Genomic DNA, 23,910 nt, shown 5'->3' with positions numbered 1-23,910 from the left:
TTATTAAATCCCCGTTGATAACAAAAGTATTTTGTTTTATGACTAAGTAACCTCCACACACACACACACTCAAATTAGCTGCATGACGTAATTGATGCCTGATGTGACATTTTCTCAATAAGATAACAATTCTGCCCATGTGTCTGCTGTGACATGAGTTGTAATTTGATGACTGTTTATAAAATCTGTCACAGAGGATTGTTGAAGCGGTTCGTCCACGTGACAAAGAGTGTGGTGACTATGGGACTCTCATCACGTAATCTGCTGTTCGCAGGTTGGAATCTCAATCATTGAATATGTTCGTCCTTTCAACCTTGGAGTCATTATAGGTAATAATAAATCCAACGAAATTAAAAAAAAACAAAACAAAACAAACAGTAAGCATGTAGCGTCTAAAAAAAAGGGTCATAATTCTTCACGTGCTTGTTTGTTTTATTATTTGAATTTTTCCTCAAACTATCTGCACTAGCCGTCTTTGATTTAGCAGTGTAAGATTAGACGGACGTCAGTTAGTCATCACCACCCACCGCTAACTCTTGGGCTACACTTTCACCAACGAATAGTGGGATTGACCATAACAATATAACGCCTCTACGGCTGAAAGGGCGAGCATGTTTGGTGTCAAGGGGATTCGAACTCACGACCCTCACATTACGATTCGAGTGCCATAACCACCTGGCCATGTCGGGCCCCGGTGTTGTTGTATGATGTTCATGAATATTAAAATTGTTCCAATTAGAACTGACCCTCTTTAGCTTTACTCGTAAAAATAAATTTATTTAATAAATAATTTATTTATTGTTAGCGAACAATTAAAAACAATTGTTAATTGAATTAATTTCACGAGTAGAAGAGACAGAGCAAAAAAAGTTAATTAGTAGCTGTTATAGTATTACAAGAACGCGTCAAGGATTTTTTTGGTTTCAATTTTATTTTGTAATATGTTTTTAAGTCTTAACGACATTCTTGTATTTTCATACTAGTTTTATTTCGTACTAGTAAACAAATATCTGTTCAACTTCCTATCGCGCTCTTCAGCACAGAGACTCTTTGTGAATATACATTTGTTTGATTAGTCTGATATCGAGAGTACATAAGTTTATATCCTAGCGAGTGACTAAAGGAATGGAGGGAAAGCTAGAAAACAAATAGAACGAACGCGATTAATATGAATCATAAAAACTCGAGTGAGAGAAGAAAGAAACACTCAGATAAAATAAAAAACATCGAGGAACAAGATGAACGATAGAGAGCAAAAAGATAATATAAAGACGACGATTTAAAAAAGGAAAAACTCTAAAGAAGGTAGAGGAATTTGAATGAGAGATGGAGTTGTTATGAAAACGATAGATAAAAAAGAGCGGAGAGTTCTTTCATCTTTCTAAAATATTTTTATAGCTGTTAGTAAGTTGCTAATAACTCATACAAAAAAGCCTCGTGGATGACGTTTATTAAAGTGATAGCAAATTATGACCGTTGTTCGCTCACGCATTTGTTACTCTTTGCAGATATTTACGAGACTAAAGATCGCAAAGTTTAAACACATTCAATTATTCTTCGAAATGATTAAAGTTCGTAATTTTTAATTTTTTTTTTTTAAGCGGGAGAAATGACATCTACTGCGCTAAGAAACGCAATAAGGTTGTATGGGAACATTTCAACTATCCTTTTGCTAATCAAGTTTTGTGAACGGTACGTTATTCCTGTACGCTAAATCTCTTTGCTTTCTATTTTCAATAACCCTTCAGTGGATGCAATCAATTTATTTCTCACTTCTTTTCATGGATATTGGATGGGAAAAAAGTTTGGTTTGCATTAAGGAATATACTTTGTCCATCGCTACCTCTTCTCTATCTGTATATTATCGAGTGCAACCGTCATATTTGCTTGAAATGATACAAATCGCGCATGCTCCCCGTGTAGCTATTTGAGAAACTCTCAACGTCTTGATCGTGGCGCAACATAATCACGTTGTGGCCTGACTGCTTGATACGTAAACGTCTGTTATTTAGGTTTAACTTCTGTATGGAGAAAAACACCGTGAACGGCAAATTATCTCTGCTGAAATCATCTCTTTTATTTAGTATCGGTTGCCGATGAATTGTGATCCACTTTGAAACTCAACTATTTAACATTCCATCGCGGACCGTACAAGATACACGGAAACAAGTTAGGAATATATCGACAGCCAGGCTTCTACACACTACGCCTCTTCATTTCCAACTCCCACTCCGATGCTTGGGAAGAAAACTGCGGGTAAGAAATAATATATACCCTTATTTTCAAAAAGATCTGTGTTGTAGTAGCTACGACCCTTAAATGTCTAGTATACTGGATGTATGTATATTAATGTACCGATTTTACTAGTTGAAATCGTATAACTTCCTAAATATCTATGATTTCGTTTGGAAATTGACCATAACGGTACAGGATACTCAATCCTACGTGATACAAATATAACACCTCGTGTAAGGCCCATGCAGGCTGGTGTTATTTATATCTTAATTTTCTAGCCACCTAGTGTTACGGATAAGTAGTATTTCGGCTAAATACTATTTCGTGGCTATCTAAAAAAATATTTTTAGAAAGATCTATAAATTCTCTATACTAGAGATTAAAAAGGAGTGAGTCATTCATGATCGTAGTATACAAAGTAGATAGAAGAAAGAGTGCACCCACGACAGCGTAAGACATAAGATCGGTGTGTCAGGGCCTCCTTTCCCCCTAATTGCGCACTTACGAATTGCCTAAATGGAAAGAGACATACAATTTCATTTGTTTGACCTAATTGGTACTTGTACCACTCTCGTAAACTAAAGATGTCAATCAGCCAGAATCGTACTTAGAATTTTAGCGAAATAAATGCGGTAACCAGCACTCTACCTTCTGTTAACCCACGTGATGCAGACGGAATAATTTTAATTCATTCCGGATATTGGAGCAAAGTTAAACAAGAATTATCAGTGAGAGTTATCTCTAAATTTCAACTGTTTGTGTTAGACTACAAGGAAGACAGCTAGTCAACAACATCAGGCCTCAGCGCTTGAGATATTTTGAACAAATAACGGAATTTGACTGTCACGTTTATAACCTATCTATACCCCAAAGTGGAAAGCGAGATTTTGTGACAACTGCGCGCGAACCAGAGATCCTCGGGTCCATAATCCGGCACACTGTTAGGCCACGTATGATGATAAAGCTCAATATGGTTGAGCGAGTTTAGTCAATAAGGTACAAGGTCATAAGCGTTCGTAATTCAATCTTCAAAATTGTTACAAATACACTTTGTGATTTCCGGCAACATAAGGTGTTTATTACTAAGCACAAAGCTACGAATAAAGGGTTTGTTTGTTTTTAGTTTTATTTGAATTTCGCGCAAAGCTAGACGAGGGCTATCTGCACTAACCGTCCCTAATTTAGCAGTGTAAGACTAGAGGGAAGGGAGCTAGTCATCACCACCCACTGCCAATTCTCGGGCTACTTTTTTTACCAACGACTAGCGGGATTGACCGTCACATTATAATGCCCCCACGGCTTAAAAGGCGAACATGTTTGGTGCGACCGGGATTCGAACCTGCGACCCTCGGATTACGAGTCGAGTGCCGTTATCACCTGGCCATGCCGGGCCTACGAACAAAGGGGTATCTGTGCTCTTCACATCATCGGTATCGAAAACTCGGTGTTTAATGGTATAAGTCCGCAGACATGCCTCTGAGGCACTGGTTGATCTGTTATTTCTGGCGTAAGACGCAAGACGATAAAAGTACGTTCTAAGTTTGTTATGATAAAAGTACGTTCTAAGTTTGTTATATATCATCTAGTACACGATGTTCCTCGTTGAAAAACTGTAAACTGCGAGCTATTTGATTGTAAATTTCGAATATGTTGGTAAATTGTATGAGGTACCCAGGAAAAGAGCGAATGGCTTGATGGAGGTCTTATTAAACAGTCAACTGTACTTGTTATAACGTCGTCTTCTCTCGTTATATAATGTTTGTATACTGTTTGATACTTAATTATGATCTCATAATTTCTGTTGTGCTTCAAATACCTTCTGGAAGAACTTGGAGATAATTGTTGGTACGTTGAATGTTATATCTGCATGCCATATCTGCTGAACTTTTAATTGGATAAGACAAAAACGTACGCACGCATTACCTCATGATTCTTCAGTCGTTTCGTTACGTAATTACACGTATTTACTGTCTTTAACAAACTCCTCTGTCTGGGAGCTTGTGACCCTCAAAATCGGGTTTCAATACCCGCGGTGGACACAGCATAAATGGTTTTTTGCGTAGCTTAACAACAAGCAAATTAAAAACTATCTTAGCAAAGTTTTTTAAAAGGTTTGTGAGCTTATAAAGCAAAAAACTGAATTTCGATGCCCATGTTTGCCACAACACTTATAGCCCATTATGTAGCTGTGTGCTTAAAAACAAACAAATAAAAACTACCATAATAAAGTGGTTTACCAGTTTATCTCCCCCTCCCTCCCCTGATGGTCCTCCACGTGGCAAGTTTTTAGGTAGTTAATACCACCTCAGACATATCTTAATGGGTTTCATCCCTAGGATAAAGCATTATATACGGAACTGGAAAATTACAGATACACGAGTTTCTTACGTTCAACGATCTTTTAAAATAATCTCCACGTGCATTACTCAGCTTATTCCACATATTTCGGCTCTTTCACTGTGGATAAAACGGATTTTTATGACAAAATTACTTTGAAAATGGGCAGTATCGTCTGGTGAGTATTTGTTGTTGTTCTTTGTACACCAATCTCAATCTACTTAAAACCATCTGTTCGGCCTTGTTAAACAAATTCAGTAAATTTTGATAAAGTAAAGTTGTCTTAGTTCTTCAATAACTTTGTACGATAGCTTCCTCTGCTGACAAGCGCTAAAGTGGTACACTTGGGGAATGAATTTGGGATTTCTACAAACGACAGAAGTATGCGAACAGAAAATGAGTGTGAACAGAATTAATTTGTGGTAAGGGAATTTATTGCTTGTATTTTCCTTCGTTACTACTCTCCTGTCTAGGTGGACAAACATGCAAAAGGAAAATTAAAACAATAAGTTTCATTGATATTATTGGTCACAGCTCTTAAATAATCTTTAATAATTATTACTTTTAGTTTATTATAATTGATAGTTACACTTTTGCAAGTTAATTTGCACTGTTAACGCACAATGTGAATTCTCTAAATCTCCTATGCTGGCCTAACTTCGCGAGGCATTATTGGGTTTACGGTCGAAAGGATGAATATCGAAGGCAGTCAACTGATGAATCAGCGAATGCCAATAGTCATAGATTTGAATTGATAATATTAAATATTTCACGTCAGTTTGGTAAGTAGTTTGATTTCATTAATTCGTAAGTTCATATATATATATATATATATATTTATAATGTACAGATTTAGCATATCTTTAATCAGTCGTTTTTGAAAATATGTAAATTATTTGTTAAACCGTTTGTTCTATTGCTTCAACTCCTGATGCATTATTTTATTTCTAAACGTAGTTCTACTCTCAGTGCGGTCCAATAGCTAGAGAGTCCATTGTTCAAGTCTCGTTCGCGACAAAAGAGTAAAAAAAAAATTCAACAAAGCCGCGATCAGGTGTTTAGAGCAGTGGGTAAGTTATTAGAATGAAGTTCAAATCTCGCTATTCGGTCTGGCAAAAGTAGCTAAGAGTTGGCAGTGAGTGAAGATTAGAGTTCATACAGATAGCCGTCAAATCGATTGGTGAGAAATTCAACAAAGAAACAAGTTTTTTTTTTATTAATAATATTATTATGAAGAAACCGAAACGATGGAGGCTGGTTCAGAACAAACCGAAACGATGGAGGCTGGTTCAGAACAAACTCGTTATTTTACCAGAACTTTAGTTGTTTTAGTGATAGCGCTAATTCTAGTAGCCTTTACACCGTTTTGGTATGTGTGTGTTTTCTTATAGGAAAGCCACATCGGGCCACCCGAGAGAAATCGAACCCCTGATTTTAGCGTTGTAAAACCGTAGACTTACCGCTGTACCAACGGGAGACCACCGTTTTAGTAAACAGGTTAAATAATACAGTAATGCTACGTTCCTAGCACCAAACCTTCTAGCAGCTGGATCTCGCTTCCATATTTGGAAAAGTTCAGCAGAAAGACAAAGAGACGAATAAAATAAATTACGTTTTATGATGATCCGTCATTCACGCATCACTGGAACGCAAAGGTGCTGAGAAGAGAAACAGCGCTTCGCTGAATCATGGAGATGATTAGTTTCTAGTACACGTCAGATAATTGTAGTAACGTCATGCAATAATTTCCTTCATTAACTGCATCACGATTAGCTTAAAAATCAATGCCATATCATCATCCAATTATTCTACAATTTCTATCTGTGTAGGAAAGAAATTCCGTTAGGGTGTCTCCTTTAGAATCGGACCCAGAACACGTGAGTACGACGAAAACACCTATAAAACAAAAGGAATTAATTAGGCGAGGTTTACGATGACGAATTTTGGGTTTGTTTATTCTGGTTAATTAAACTGGATACTGCAGGAGAAAATATACACTCGGAGTTGTGTTTCAAGTCCTTATATTTTCTGAGATCCAATAAATATAGCATACTAACAAAAACAGTTGCGTTAGTGAAATAGAACAGTTTGTTCAATTTCTAAGACGTCTGAATCTTTTAATTTCTTTCTTTTAACACAGGCCTTTCTGTTTCACAAGATGGAAGTAAAATCAAATATACTGCTCGCTTGACTGGTTTATCTCTTTAATGTATCGAGGAATGTTGTTGTTATTATTATTATAATGTTTCTCAAACTTTTAATAATATGTGTATAATGAATAACATATTTTGGTTATTTATAGTAATGATAATATCTTTACTTAAGCTTAACAAATAAATTCTGAGAATTAAAAGAAACTGAGTTGGTTTAGCACGAGGTCGCTTGTGTTCTAAAGTTCAGAGGTCAAGATTGTACAACTCTCTACATGGTTGAAACCTGAGATTTTATTACGAGTTGATGAAGACGAAATGAATGTAACTAAGATATGTTGAACTGGAGCTTAAGATGTAATACATTGCGTCATTTTGCCTTGTGGAAACTGGAGCCAACAAGAGATTTCGACTCGGCTATAGGTGTACTGTTGTACTGAGGTTTCTTGCTATATTCATCGATAGCGAGCTTAGAAAACGCCATTTCGTATTATAAAACAATATGGCGGTTTTGATGTGGAAACAATTCTCTGTGCACGAGTATGAGGTAACGTGTTGTTTCTACACACGTGTAGCTCTGTACCCATTCATAATTTTTAACTCGAATGCAACACGAATCTCCAATTCATTACTGTAGACAAGTTTAAAAAATTTACAGTTTACACCATTAAATACGTTAAGTAGTAGAAATCCTCACCTTGCAATTAGAGGTACGTTAACCACAAACCTCCGTATCTGACAAATACTTATTGAACATAGTGTCCGGGAACTACGTTAACAAGTTTACTTGACATTCGGTAAAGTACATAGAAACATACTGTTATAAGTCTCTCACATATCATTCAGTAGAGTACATAGAAACATACTGTTATAAGTCTCTTACATATCATTCAGTAGAGTACATAGAAACATACTGTTATAAGTCTCTTACATATCATTCAGTAGAGTACATAGAAACATACTGTTATAAGTCTCTTACATATCATTCAGTAGAGTACATAGAAACATACTGTTATAAGTCTCTTACATATCATTCAGTAGAGTACATAGAAACATACTGTTATAAGTCTCTTACATATCATTCAGTAAAGTACATAGAAACATACTGTTATAAGTCTCTTACATATCATTCAGTAAAGTGCATAGAAACATACTGTTATAAGCTTCGTACTTGGCATTCAATAAAGTACATAGAAACATACTGTTATAAGTCTTACATATCATTCAGTAGAATACATAGAAACATACTGTTATAAGTCTCTTACATATCATTCAGTAAAGTACATAGAAACATACTGTTATAAGTCTCTTACATATCATTCAGTAGAGTACATAGAAACATACTGTTATAAGTCTCTTACATATCATTCAGTAAAGTACATAGAAACATACTGTTATAAGTCTCTTACATATCATTCAGTAGAGTACATAGAAACATACTGTTATAAGTCTCTTATATATCATTCAGTAAAGTACATAGAAACATACTGTTATAAGCTTCGTACTTGGCATTCAATAAAGTACATAGAAACATACTGTTATAAGTCTTACATATCATTCAGTAGAATACATAGAAACATACTGTTATAAGTCTCTTACATATCATTCAGTAAAGTACATAGAAACATACTGTTATAAGTCTCTTACATATCATTCAGTAGAGTACATAGAAACATACTGTTATAAGTCTCTTACATATCATTCAGTAAAGTACATTGAAACATACTGTTATAAGTCTCTTACATATCATTCAGTAAAGTACATAGAAACATACTGTTATAAGTCTCTTACATATCATTCAGTAAAGTACATAGAAACATACTGTTATAAGTCTCTTACATATCATTCAGTAAAGTACATAGAAACATACTGTTATAAGTCTCTTACATATCATTCAGTAAAGTACATAGAAACATACTGTTATAAGTCTCTTACATATCATTCAGTAAAGTACATAGAAACATACTGTTATAAGTCTCTTACATATCATTCAGTAAAGTACATAGAAACATACTGTTATAAGTCTCTTACATATCATTCAGTAAAGTACATAGAAACATACTGTTATAAGTCTCTTACATATCATTCAGTAAAGTACATAGAAACATACTGTTATAAGTCGTTTACTTATCATTGAATAAAGTACATACAAACATAGTTATAAGTCTCTTAATTAACATTCAATAAAGTACATAGAAACATTCTGTTATAAGTCTCGTACTTGAAATCCAGTAAAGTATATATATATATATACACTGTTATATGTTGCTTACTTATCATTCAATAAACTATGTATATAAACGTACTATTTTAAGTCGCTTACTTCACAGTCAGTAAAGCACACATATAATCATACTGATATATGTCTTTTACTCAATAATGAATAAAGTATATATATATAACCATACCATTATAATCCTCTTACTTGACAATCAGTAAAGTATACATATAAACGTAATATTATAAGTCACTTACTTGACAATCAGTAAAGTATACGTATAAACATAATGTTATAAGTCAGTTGACAATCAGTGAAGTAGATACAAAAAATAACTGTCGTTATTCAGTTACTTAGTTGTTCTTTGAAAAGATTTTTATACTCAACACAATACAAGATCCCTCAATGGATCGAAAGCAAGTCTTAAGACTCGTAACGCTGAAAACCAGCTTCGATACACGATTTTGGCAACTGACAGATATTGTTTAGTTTTGTGCTTAATAGGAAACAAATAAAATATAAACAGATAAATTACACGATGTTGTACCAAACGTACACGTACAGTTTGTTATCTTGGTGTGTTTTGTAAAGTCATTAATGAAACCTCTCAAGCCTTTATATTTAATTAAAACGTTCTATGTATTAACAGAATTACTTTCAGCGATTTTTATCATTGTCTCTGTGTAATTTTTGCATGTTTTTCACTACTACCGACTGTTGCATATATTATAATACACGACTTTGGAACCTCGCCAAATCGTTATAGTCTGTGTTAACATGTCCGATCATGCTCTCTCTGAAGAACCATAGATTTGAAAAGAAGCCTTCTAGCGTAATTTCCAGAGCAAAAGAAAAATTAAAAATCGTGAGACTATTATGCCAAAAGCACACTTCTTCTACCTGTATTCTCTTCATATTCAGTCCAATTTGCAAAGAAAGCGTGCACAGAAATCCATAGACGCTATGTCCGGCAAGATGTCTTGTACGTCTCTATTTGGAATATTGTGAATATTTGTTTAATTCTATGTCTCCGATTTGTGCCTGTTGAAAGGCAGGTGCGACTGTCATCCTTATCTTAATAAACCCATACCCTGCTGATCTCGTTTCCGTACAAATCTGGCAACTGTGTACAATATAAAGGGTCCAGAACATTAATTAACATAATTCACTTTGCACCCTCTTTTCTGATCGTTATCTTGTCCCTGGCATAGTATTCAACAATTATCCTAATTCTCTACGAAAATACTTCATAGGACTTGTTACAATTGTCAAGTTACATACGCCACGTCGAAAGTAATCACGTTTGCGTCCTTTATATTTCTTCGACGAGGTACCATTCATTCACCTATTTGTATACACGAGATCCCTCTTGACTGTGTTGCATACTGTTATCTAGAGTACAAGGACTGCTTTTGCCACTGACCTATGCATATCCGAATTCTCATTTATTAACAAAGCACCACACTTTGGTGTGTGGGTACGAGTTGCTTTGGTCTCTTTGAATGGTCCCGATGTCCCAAGTTGATAAGTATGTCTTTTTCCCCCCAGTGTCATTAAGTAAAAAAAAAAAAGATCTTCGTTTCTAAATTCTAGATTTCGGAAATCAAAACCTTATTGTGATCTTAGTTTATAAATATTTTGCATGGGAAAGGGCTGTTTCCCACCTGACTAAAAAGCTATCATTTTTCGCCTACGTCATATCAAACGATGTAAGAATCTAGTTCTGATACATTCTGTTCTACAGAGCCCTTATATCGGCTGTCATTGTCACGTGGCTTTCTATTTTTGATATTCAAAATCAGTTTCATGTAACTTACTGAAGCATGTATACACCTACAAACGTAATTAATTAAGTTATATAAAAACTTGGACAATGTTTCAAAGGATAAAGAAATATCAAATTATCGAGTTACATGTGTAGATTTTTCCAAGAATCATGTCTGTTTAAAGACTAGGTGTACTTGTTCGTAACAGGAAATTGAACTGTTATTTTGCGTAACACTGGGAAGAAAGGACCGTCACTATTTAAAACAAGAATTTATCAGTCATATGGTCATGCAGAGAAAATACACATTACTGTGTGAAAGTGTTAGGACAAGAGTATATTTTGTCATTCTTTCTATTTTACGGGACTAATTCTTCCATGCCATTAAAGAATGTAAATTTCAACACTATAACAATACTTCACTGATCCATGTTGACAATTAAATGAGTCAGGATGAGAATAGCTATCATTATTTAGAATTCCCATATACTTGTACCGAGGACATGTCATAAGGGTTCTGCTTGAATGAACATACTGATCAAATTTACGGTCTGAAATAAATGTCATGCAGCGTCTTAACTTTATAGAAAGAAGCTTGAAAGGAGCTAGTACATGATACATGTATACGCTAGAATAAATCAATTCAATAGCACTCCAAAAATAAGTCTTGATAAAAATAAACAGTGTTTAACACTATGTATCATATTTTGTTGTTAGTCCCATGGCCCTAAAAGTGTAGAGAATTGTCAGAAGAGCAGAGCTTCTGCATAAAGACTTTATTTGATGCTGGTTGGGCAATATAAATATTGTTACAGGCTTAATTGATGCTGGTTGGACAAACTAAATATTGTTACAGGCTTAATTGATGCTTGTTGGACAATCTAAATATTGTTACAGGCTTGATTTATGCTGTTTGGACAATCTAAATATTGTTACAGGCTTGATTGATGCTGGTTGAACAATCTAAATATTGTTACAGGCTTGATTGATGCTAATTGGACAATCTAAATATTGCTGTAGATTTGAAACGCTCCCCAAGCACTGTCAACTACACCCTGGATCGTGAGACTGAGACAGATAAATTTGAAACTAGGAAAGGAAGAGGCAGAACACCTGAACTCAGTGATACTAATGTTAAGTATCTTTATTTATGCAGCCTTCAGAACTGAAGGAAGATTGCCACTGATCTCAAGCATAAGATAACCTACCATGTTCCAAATGACAGAAAAGTATTTAGATCTACAGTGTCAAGAAAACCGAACAAGAATTCAATATGTATTAGTAAAAAAAATTAAAAAACTTCGATCTCGAAATATTGTTAAAAAATGAAATCTGTTGAAAAGTACAAGAACTGGACTGTTGGTGATTGGAAAAGGGTACTATTGACGGGTGATTCCAAGTTTGAAATGTTTTAGGGAAAGCGTAAGTTGTACGTCTAGTGGAAGAAAGATGAAATATACTTGTCTTAATGTATAGCACTTACTATGAAACGTGGGGGAGGTAGTATGATGGTTTGGGGGTGTTTTTCTGCTGAAGCGACAGGAGATATTTGCAAAATAGGTGAAATAATGGTCCAGCACAAGTACCATCAAATACTGATCCATCATGGTATACTCAATGATTTGTATACTATTGGTAATAATTCTACTATCAATGAGGCATTATTTATCATAACATTCACTCATGGATACATTTTTTAAGGTTGATAACCCAGACAAAGGATGGGTACCTCAGCTTTTTTGTTATAATATATATACGTATTGATGTATATAGCGAAATTTATGTGTATCGTAATTCGGTATATTGTAGTAAGTCTTTTGTTACACATAAAATGATGTGTAACGTAATGTTAATGTATCCAAGTTGGTTCTGTTATACTAAGCCTTTTGTTTCACTGTTTATATAAATCGATGTGGTATAACTTCAATGATTTTACAAAATAACAGATTGAATGTATAAGGCAGTTTAAAAACCTTGTTCATCCCCTGGTGTGAGAAAAAGAAATTATTTCAGACCTTTCTCCTTCTCTATTTATTATTTCCTTACAAGACACGTAAGGTAGATGATATTTTACTGAATTAGTTTCGAATCAATTTCACTACCAGCTGTGACTGCACGTGCTTGTACTGACGAGTAGATGTTTCAGAAAAGGTAGCGGACACTGAAGATCTTTTAGAAAAATATGATTTGATCTTAAAACGTTTTTGTTTTGTTTTTTGTACAGAATACAAAATTCAGTTTTGGTTAAAAGCTTGCTTGTTTTCTTTTGTTGTTTTTTATGGAATATATCAGCTCAAAATTGCTACTTGGTTAAAGAATTAAATTTTATTTTTATATTACAGTAACAGATGTTTAGCTTGGACTGATTTACTGACAGATACTTGAAGATATCAAGAAGTCTGGTATGAGTAGTTCTGTTTTTCCACTGTTACAACCTAACAGTTTGTTTGGTTTGTTTTGAATTTCGTATAAAGCTACGCAAGGGCTATCTGCGCTAGCCGTCCTTAATTTAGTAGTATAAAATTAGAGGGAAGGCAGCTAGTCATCATCACCCACCGCCAAGTCTTGCGCTACTATTTTACCAACGAATAAATGGGATTGAGCATGAAGTTATAACGTCCACACGGCTGAAAGGACGAGCATTTTTGGTGTGACAGGGACTGGAACCTGAGATCTACAACAACACAATATGGAACTTCATTTATAAGATCAGATCTTATCTTCATGTTCTTCAGTGAGAGTACTTGTTTATTTAAAGTTTGTAACTATACTTACCTATCTGTTCAGAGATGAAATCATTATTTATATTTATTTATACTATCTATATGTCCAGTGATTTAGCCAGCATCTATATTTATTTATATATATACATATATATATATATTATCTATATGTTCAGTGACTCAGCTTGCACCTATATATATTTATACTAGCTGTATTTCTAGTGATTCAGACAGCATTTATATTTATTTATATATATACATACATATATATTATCTATATGTCCAGTGACTCAGCTAGCACCTATATATATTTATACTAGTTGTATTTCTAATGATTCAGACAGCATTTATATTTATTTATGCTATCTATATGTTCAGTGATTCAGCTAGCGTCTATATTTATTAATACTATTTATATCTCCAGTGATTCAGCCAGCATCTATATTTATTTATACTATCCATATGTTCAGTGATTCAATCAGCATCTATATTTATTTATACTATCCACATGTTCAGTGATTCAATCAGCATCTATATTTCTGTATACATACATGTATATACTATTTATAAAGTGATTCGGTGAGAATCTGTATTTTTATCCTATCTGTCTATTCAGTGACTTAGCTCACCTGTATTTCTATCTCTCTATTCAGCGTCTATCGATATATACTATATACTTCTATATGTATATATATATATGTCCAGTTTCCCTATTTATGTCTATTTCTATCCTATCTATCCATCTTATTGATTACAAATTCATTCATCTTCTGTCTATTTATAAACGTGCTCGTTTGTCAGAATTCTGTTTATTTCCCTGAAAATAGTAACTCTCGCTTTCATATAAAAACGGTTTTATATTCCTTTTAAAATTATAAGATAATTTTATAAACGAGGTAAAAACCTATGATGCTCTAAACATTATTTGATACAACAAGTTCCAGGACAGAACGTGAAGAAAGCGTGTGGAATTGGCCAGAAAAAATTCTGTTAAGTAAATCTGTCTATTTTCCTGCGATTCACTTAAGCAGGAGAGAACGGAATGCACGAGTCGTCTACTTCCCTGTGTTATGTTGTAAATCAGCGAATTCGTTTCCCAGCACTAGCCATTCGTCCAGGATGGCGTAAAACCTATCAAAACACGCAATCCAGTCATTTCTGTAGTATGTATCGATTTGTTGGCGTGGCCTCGCGTCTTATCTCTGAGTTTCTGAAAGGATTCTGATACGTTCCATCAAGGCCACAAGCTACCTGATTGTACCGGTAGGATGCGGGAACATTCTTCCTTTACTGATACGGCGCACTCAGCAAGACGGGTGTATTGTTTAACTATTTTTGACCAATGTTTATCATAATAAATCAAGACTTGCGATCTAAAAACCTGCAGGACACACCGTGTCTTATTAACAGCAGAGACAGTTTAGCGATTTTTCACCTTCTGTATCTTGGACTTTGGTAATCCAAACTACACTCTATTTTCAATGAATGTTCTCCACTGGAGTCTTACTTCACACAACGAATTTCAAGGTAATCCATTGAGAAACACCTGAGATATAACATCTCCAAATTTGATCGTATTTCTTTCTCTTTTGTTTTTTCTTTCTTGGTATCAAAAAATACGGAAACTTTTTCGTAGTAAACATACTTCATTTTTATGGATTTTTTTTCAAATTTTTTACACTGATAGATCTTTACATCCTACAATTAGAAGTCTTGTTTGGTGTGAATATAAGCACATGTGCAAAATTATTCCACACAATCCTCTAAAATTTGACGAAACATTTTTTGCACGCTTACACAAAACGTCACTAAGCCATTGGTCTTACAATTTTACTATAGCTTCACCTTAAGTAAAAGTGGACCGTTCTTAGTTTTTGTGTTATTCGGATTAAAAACGGCTGGTCTATAACAACAAAACGATATAGTAAAAGAACGTGCAGATACATAAGTATTAGTTAGGCCAAGCAAACGCGATTAGCAGTTTCTAGCTTAAGTTTTAAGTTTTAAGAATTGTACGGTGGACGGTTATTAATGATTGTTCATTGTCAAGTTTTAAGCACAAATTTACTAAATTTTATAAAATTATCCTAATTAAAAAGTGTTTAACATCACAAGATATTACCTTAAGCAATTAGCGTAAATAATGACGCTTGATACGACTGCACTGATTGTATGCTGGTGATGACAAGAAGCTGTTAATCTAAATTCCCTGGCGTTACTATAAAGGACTCTATTAACACTGTTTTAGATAGAAAAACTACCAACCTATATTTTAAAGAACCAAGTTGTTTTTTTTTGTTTGTAAAATGAAGGTCTGTTCCAAATAATAGGGCAGCGACCCTAAAGGTAATATGGTTTACTATCAAGTACCACTTTTGTTACTGTGTGTTGACAAAAAAGCCATGATATCTTATCAAAAACCCTTAAGTATGGGAAAAAAGTGTGGTCAAAAATTATTCAGTGTGCGACTTAAACGAAAGAATTCAAAATTGGCCACAACACCTGTTATTGTGCCCCAAACTGAACAAAAAACACGGTCTAGTTAAGTAATAAATGAATATTTGCTCCAAAAGTCTTATGAATGCTATAAGTGTAACCACTAGTTTGGCCGCTAATTGGTAAAAGAGTAGCATAAGAGCTGGCGGTGGGCGATGACTAGCAGCCTTCCCTCTAATCTTACACTACTAAATTAAGGACGGCTAGCGCAAATAGCCCTCGTGTAGCTTTGATCGAAATTCAAAACAAACCAAAACAAAATCTCTCTCTCAGGACTGGGCCCGGCATGGCCAGGTGGTTAGGCTGTCCGACTCGTAATTTGAGGATCGCGGGTTCGTATCCCCGTCACACCAAACATGCTCGACCTTTCAGCCGTGGGGGCGTCACGATTGTCGAAATTTGGTTTTTAGTGTATAAATTTACAGACTTACCGCTGTGCAACTGGGAGGCATCTCGAGGTGAAACCTTTAGAATTTCCGGTTCGACACCCTAACACTGCGCTCAAGAAATTATTCAATGAAGATGATTATTTTTTTTAAGCAATTTTATTCTAAAAAATGTGGTTTACGTCCGTTTTATATTTTTACTGGTGTGTGTGCTCATTTTAAATCAAAGTATCTTGGCACTTCAGGCGGACTGGTTTTCTTTACTGATTTTCATATTGTTTTTGCTATTAGAAATTTATAATGTCTACTCTGTCGGGTGGATTGGGGTTACCAGTTTGTTTGAGAGTAAAGCTACGTTGGACTATCTGCTTTATCCGCTTCCCCTCCAGAGGCACAGTGGTATGTCTGCGGACTTATACTGCTAGAAACCGGGTTTTGATACCCGTGGTGGGCAGAGCCCAGATAGCTCTTTAGGTAACTTTGTGCTTAACAACAAAAACAAAACAACAACTTTATCCACCTGTCCACAGATTTTTGCTTTGTAGCCTTGAAACAGCAGGGTCTAAAGTATTGGCAAGTAGTATACCTTTAAGGAAGAAAATGTTTCTCGTAGCATCCTTGTATAAATCTGAGATTTCGTAACTTACGACTATTTTCCACAAAAACGTGATCCGCAACTTGGATCTGTGCTGGTCAATCCCACTATTCGGTCAAATAAGCTTGTTTCTTTGTTTTAAGCGCAAGACAACACAATTGGCTATCTGTGATGTGCCCATCACTAGGAATCAAATCCTTGAACATTAAAGTTATATGCCATCAAACGTACTACTGAACCAAATGGGGAAAGTCAGGTAAGAGTGGTCCAATAGTTGATGGCGGGTGCTATTAATGCGTTGCCTCCTCTTTAAGTCTATTAGTTGGAAATTCGGTATTGCTATGTGGGGATAACTTCTCTGGAGTTTTGAGTGAAACTTCTAAAAACAAAACAAAATTCCAGTAAGTTATGATTATAAGTAGTTCTATAACCCCAAAAGTTTTGCGTAATGTTTTTTACATAAGCTGTGGGGGGTATTGTAAAAGTGTTCATATTTATGATAAACAACGTCAGTTTATTACTGAATTTTCAATATTTAACGTTTATAATATCTTCAGTCATCTGTAACAATTAAGTAAACGCGCAATATTAATTGGCTTCTTATACATTCAGTTGTTTTTCTCGCTTCGTTGATAAAAACGAAAAAAAAAGTACAAGCCAACTCCCCATTTATGAAACAAACAATACTCTCGTCAACAGCGAGCAAAAACACGATTTAAAACACGAGGTGATTATAAATTTGTGTAATATGGTTTTCTTCTCACGATTATGACTAGAATCTTGATTTTAATTTTGGTTTTAGAAAAACGGTTTTGTTCATTACACGCAAATACACGCTTAAACCTTAAAACAATGTAAATCGGAGACTACAACTTTATTCAGATTATGTGTGTGTTTTTCTTACAGCAAAGAAACATCGGGCAATCTGCTGAGTCCACCGAGGGGAATTGAACCCCTGATTTTAGCCTTGTAAGTCCTTAGACTTACCGCTGTACCCGCGGAAATCTTTTCGTGTTATACATCTGTGAAATGTTTCATCCCTTGTGTTTATAATCATAAGACTGTTGCGTGTGACATGGATAACATCGACTGGTTCAGGTTAATTCAGCTTATAGTAAAAATAATACTGGTTATAAAATTATCAGGAGGAAGATCATATTTTTTTTGACAATAGAAACATAGCAGTAAGCTGGTGGATCTGTACTTCATCGTCAACTACGCTCTCTTATTACTTCTGCCAGAAGATGGCTGGAGGTTATGTTTTTTTTTTTTACACTGTGTTAGATTTGCAGCAAGATTTCTCCACAACGGCTGAATGTTTTTTGATAAAAATTGGCATACGTTTGGACTATGTTTCAACTTAGACGCACTCAGCCTTTGGAGGGACAAAGTTAACGATCAATATCACAGCAGAGTTAACGAAAACAAAATTCCCCACCTGTTAACAAGGATACTGATTTTTCACACCATTTTTCTTCAATAACTCAGTAACAAGTCATTGGACTTTGATGAAACTTAGTAGATATGTGTAGAATCTTATTTCTCTTCATTCTGTTGAAAATGGACAAGTACATTGATAACGACAGACATAAGAACACATTTTCCTTTTTTTTCTAGAGTTTAATATGATCAACGATGAATTTGGCAGAGTTATAGTTTATATATCTAATCATCAGATGTTCTGTTATTTATATATTTAATCAGCAGATGTTCTGTTATTTACATATTTAATCATTAGATGGTCTATTATTTATATATTTAAGATCAGATGTTCTGTTATTTATATATCTAAGCATCAGATGGTATGTTATTTACATATTTGAGCATCAGATGATCTGTCATTTACACATTTAATTGTCAGATGGTCTGCTATTTACATATTTAAGCATCAGATAGTCTGCTATTTATATATTTGAGCATCATATGGTCTGTTATTTACACATTTAGTCATCAGATGGTCTGTTATTTACATATCTAAGCATTAGATGGTCTGTTATTTACTTATTTGATCAGATGTTCTGTTATTTACGTATTTAATCATCAGGTGTTCTGTTATTTATTTATTTGATAAGATGTTCAGTTATTTACGTATTTCATCATGAGATGGTTTGTTATTTACATATTTAAGCATCAGATGTTTAGTTATTTATATATTTAAGCATCGGATGGTCTATTATTTACATAATTGTGCATGAGATCACCTGTTATTTACATATTTAATCATCAGATGATCTGTTATTTACACACTTATCATCAGATGGTCTGTTATTTACGTATTTAAGCATCTGATGGTCTGTTATTCTTTATTTGATCAGATGTTCTGTTATTTACATATTTAAACATCAGATTGTCTGTTACTTACATCTTTAAGCATCCGATGGTTTGTTAATTATATACCTAAGCATCAGATGGTCTCTTATTTACATATTTAATCATCAGATGGTCTGTTATTTGCATATCTAAGCATCAGATGGTCTGTAATTCATTTATTTGATCAGATGTTCTGTTATTTACGTATTTAATCATCAGATGGTTCATTATTTACATATTTATGCATCAGATGTTCTGTTATTTATATATCTAAGCATCGGATGGTATGTTATTTACATATTTGATCGTCAGATAATCTGTCATTTACACAAGTAATTATCGGATGGTCTGTTATTTACATATCTAAGCATCAGATAGTCTGTTATTTACATATCTAAGCATAAAGTGGTCTATTATTTATTTATTTGATCAGATGTTCTGTTATTTACATATTTAATCATCAGATGGTTTGTTATTTACATATTTAATCATCAGATGTTCTGTTATTTATTTATTTGATAAGGTGTTCTGTTATTTATTTATTTGATAAGATGTTCAGTTATTTACGTATTTCATCATGATATGGTCTGTTATTTACATATTTAAGCATCAGATGTTTTGTTATTTATATATTTAAGCATCAGATGGTCTGTTATTTACATATTTACGCATCAGATGACCTGTTATTTACATATTTAATCATCAAATGATCTGTTATTTACACACTTAATAACAGATGGTCTGTTATTTACCTATCTAAGCATCAGATGGTCTGCTGTTTATGTATTTAAGCATCAGATGGTCTCTTATTTACATATTTCATCATCAGATGGTCTGTGATTTATATATTTAAGCATCAGATGGTTTGTTGTTTATATATTTAATCATCAGGTTGTCTGTTATTTACATATTTAATCATCAGTTGGTTTGTTATTTATATATTCAATCATCAGATGGCAACTAGTCACCACCACCCACCGCTAACTCTTGGGCTACTCCTTTTACCAAGAAATAGTGGGATTGACCGTCACATTATAACGCCCCCACTGCGCTGGAAGAGTGAGTATGTTTGGTGTGACGGTGATTCGAATCAGCGATCCTCAAATTACGAATCGAGTACCTTAACCACCTGGTCATGCAGGGCCTGTGCCATTAGTTTTAACGGGTTTTGTTTTTCAGTTTCTTAAATTATGTTTCAAGAATTATATTGTTATCTTACTGAACACTAACTATAAACTGGTGACATCAAAGATTCGGATATTCCGTGATGACGAGGAAACCCACTTGTCTCAACTCATACCAGCCGTTTTTACATACTCGTATATAGATTCGGATTTTATTGTAAACATGTTATGTGCTGTATGTTACAGAAACTTTTTATTTTCATTAAATTCATCACGATCAAACGTGATTTTATTTTACAAAATTTATTACTTCTTAAAAGGAATTTGCTTAGAATATTATTATTATTAAAGGAGTCTGCGAAGAGAAAACAAATTGTGAACCACTGATCTAGTTATGTCCAATATCATTAACAGAAATTTTTAGATTCAGGAAATAAATTGTTTCATAAGAATTAAGCTGTGTTCCTTTCCGTACAACTAGTAGTGTTTTTTCTTACACTCGGAAAGGCTTGTTTAATATACTCAAAGTACCCTGCTGGTACAGCGGTAAGTCTACGAATTTACCACGCTAATATCAGGGGTTCGTTTCCCCACGGTGGACTCAATAGATAGCCCGATGTTGCTTTGCTATAAGAAACACACACACTCAAAATTTATTTTTATACATTATATCTAACATTTATTTCATTCCAAGTTGAAAGAAAATGTAGTTATAACTTTGTCTTAATTATGACATAAATATTCGCCATTTTTATTAGGCATGGTCTTTTCGAACTGCTCAGTATTAAGATTTTAAAATATTCTACTATTAAAAAACATCCACTTTGAGATCTTCTTTCTTCTAGAAGTTCCATTTTCTAATACATTATCGACAGTTGTTTCTGTTATTTTAAGCAATTTGCTTGCTGAATAATTTAAAAGTTAGTAGCGTTAACTATTCTTCAAATTTTATATAGATATAGGTTCACTGTGGAACTACAAGTCGATTAAAACACAATAATTTTAATACTTGAGTTTAGTTTAAGGCCCAGCATGGCCAGGTGGCTAGAGGCTCAGATCGTAATCTGAAGGTCAATGGTTCGAATCCCAGTCACACCAAACATGCTCGCCCTTTCAGCCGTGTAGGCGTTATAATGTAACGATCAATCCCACTATTCCCACTAGAAGAGTAGCCCAGGAGTTAGCGGTGGTTGGTGGTGACTAGCCGCCTTCCATCTAGTCTTATACTGCTAAATTGGGGACGGACGGCGCGGATAGCCCTCGAGTAGCTTTGCGCGAAATTCTAAACAAATATATCTTTAGTCTGTTTGATTTGCTTTTGAATTCCTACGAAACCGGTATGACTCAATGAGGAGTAGTGAATCGAATAGTATATTGGGTTTCATATTTATTTTTAGTAAATCAGTATATTGTGATGAAGTCGGCTAAAACAGCTCTGCACAGCTGAACTCGACTGCTATTTGTCGTCTGAGACAAACGCTTTTATACGTTCAGGTTCAGAGTGATCATTAATGCTTCTGATTCCGTTAATAAAAACGAACTCTTTTCTAATCGTGGAACTGAATGTAATCAAGAGAATGTTTGTTTATTCTGTGCTTTAGCTAAACTTGAATCTTCTTTTCTGATCTGGATCGATATATCTGATGTATAAAGACATGAAAAGAGCCACTCAGCCTAAGCGATGCTTCATTAATCTCACTGTTAGGAAGTAACTTTTTACCTACTTTGATGCACTACGTCATAACTTAAACACTATTGCTAAATGAGATCAAATACAGCAAAACATGAAAGTAAACCGTAAAGAAAAGTAAAAATGAATACGTAAACAGTAAATTAAACTTCCTTTGAAGAGAGCGATTCGTTGTGACTATTCGGAGTTTGTTTATCAACTTATAATATGGTGGTATACAGAAGTAAATTTACAGAATAAAATTAGTAGAAACAATTAGTCGAGCCTAAAATATCTTCCAAATGTACCTAATTAGAAATAACGATATCTTCTATTCTTCAACTCGAACATAAAATGTTATCTCTTGAAGGTTCTTTTTCCTGAGAAGCTTTTTCTGCTATTACTTTGTTTGATTTTAAATTTTACTAATTTACACAATAAGTATATTAACCTTAATATTAATGATAAAAAACCCCAGAATATGACGTGTAAGTTACGGTTATTAAATCAGCTTGAGACGTACATGGAATCGATGTAAATACGTACATCCTTGTATGCCCGAGTATTCTGTGTTAAGATCTTTATTATACGTATCCACAGTTTTTCGTAACTTGTTTGTTTTTTTGTTTTATTTTCACTTTTTTTATTACAACAGTACCACACATTTCTGTACTTTTTGTTTTGAATTTCGCGTAAAGCTACTCGAGGACTATCTGCGCTAGCCGTCACTAATTTAGCATTGTGGGATTAGAGGGAAGAAGCTAACCATCACCACCCACCGGCAACTCTTGGGCTACTCTTTTACCAACAAATAGTGGGATTGATCGTAACTTTATAACGCCTCCACGGCTGAAAGGGCGAGCATGTTTGGTGTAACAGGTATTCGAACTCGTGACCCTCAGATTACGAATCGAGTGCCTAACCACCTGGCCATACCGGGCCTCTTTTGTAGATTAGTTGTATTGGCCTAGCATGACCGTTTGGTTATAGTACTCCATTCGCAATGTGGAAGTAGCAGGTTTGAATCCCATCATCGAATATGCTTGTCCTTTCATTAGTGAGGGCATTATAATGTGACGTTCAATCGCATTATTGCTTAGTAGAGATTAGCTCAAGAGTTGGCGATAGGTAGTATTAATTAGCTGTCTTCCCTCTAGTCTACCACTTGAAAGTTAGGGACATTTAGCGAAATTCAACATCAAAAAGTAAGTTTAATTATATAGTGAACAGTTACAAGTGAGAAAGAAATCCTATGTGTATGAAAGAATAAAAAGACTCTCTCAACAAATTCAGTCCACACGTCGCGCATTTGTAATGGCAGTAAAGCAACCCGTTAATTAAATCTTTTTTTTTCTTCTGTATCAAATGATCTCGCGTTTCCAATCCTTCTTTATAAAGATCAATTGTGAATTAAAATGTTTAAAGCAAGCAAGCATACACCACCCAAAATATGCGCATATTTTAACAATGACGAATCATTATTATTGTAAAAAATCTTTAGCCAGGCTTTCCATTAATCCAGGAAAATATCGATGTTTTTCCTTTTTTTTTTAATGAATATTTTATTATAATAACACAGTACAGAATTAGTAAGCATACGCTATTAGATACATTTGTTTCGCCCGAATTCATGAAATGTCGTACTGTTCATAGGTAAACGGTGGTCGTTTAAGCAGTTTAGATTTTAGGTTTGGAGCGTATATAATATTACCATTATAATTTAAAGGTTGTTAGGAACAGTATTTTCCCAACCATTTATGAGTAATATTACATGGAGACTATCAAAACTTGGATGAGTTTAAATGTACGAATGGAATAGCGAATGAGTAAGAAAATGTAAATAAAAGTAAAATACGCATGTTTCAGAAGATATAGATTAAGGACAACTTCGTGTTTAGCTCT

General features: G+C 34.2%; 1 protein-coding gene across 1 annotated transcript in view; it reads left to right on the top strand.

Annotated features, from left to right (window-relative positions):
* Positions 1–1,957: 1,957 nt before the first annotated feature.
* The window catches only part of LOC143253377 (peripheral plasma membrane protein CASK-like), a 58,893-nt gene continuing 36,940 nt past the window's right edge, over positions 1,958–23,910 (top strand). Inside the window, exon 1 of the mRNA XM_076507146.1 lies at positions 1,958–2,256. The gene's annotated coding sequence lies outside the window, so the exon portion shown is untranslated. The remainder of the gene's footprint in view (positions 2,257–23,910) is intronic.

This window comes from Tachypleus tridentatus, chromosome 6, assembly GCF_004210375.1.
Source record: "Tachypleus tridentatus isolate NWPU-2018 chromosome 6, ASM421037v1, whole genome shotgun sequence".
In the NCBI taxonomy this organism is placed as follows: domain Eukaryota; kingdom Metazoa; phylum Arthropoda; class Merostomata; order Xiphosura; family Limulidae; genus Tachypleus; species Tachypleus tridentatus.
Note: the sequence above shows the minus strand (reverse complement) of the source record. Positions and strands in the feature narration are given on the sequence as shown.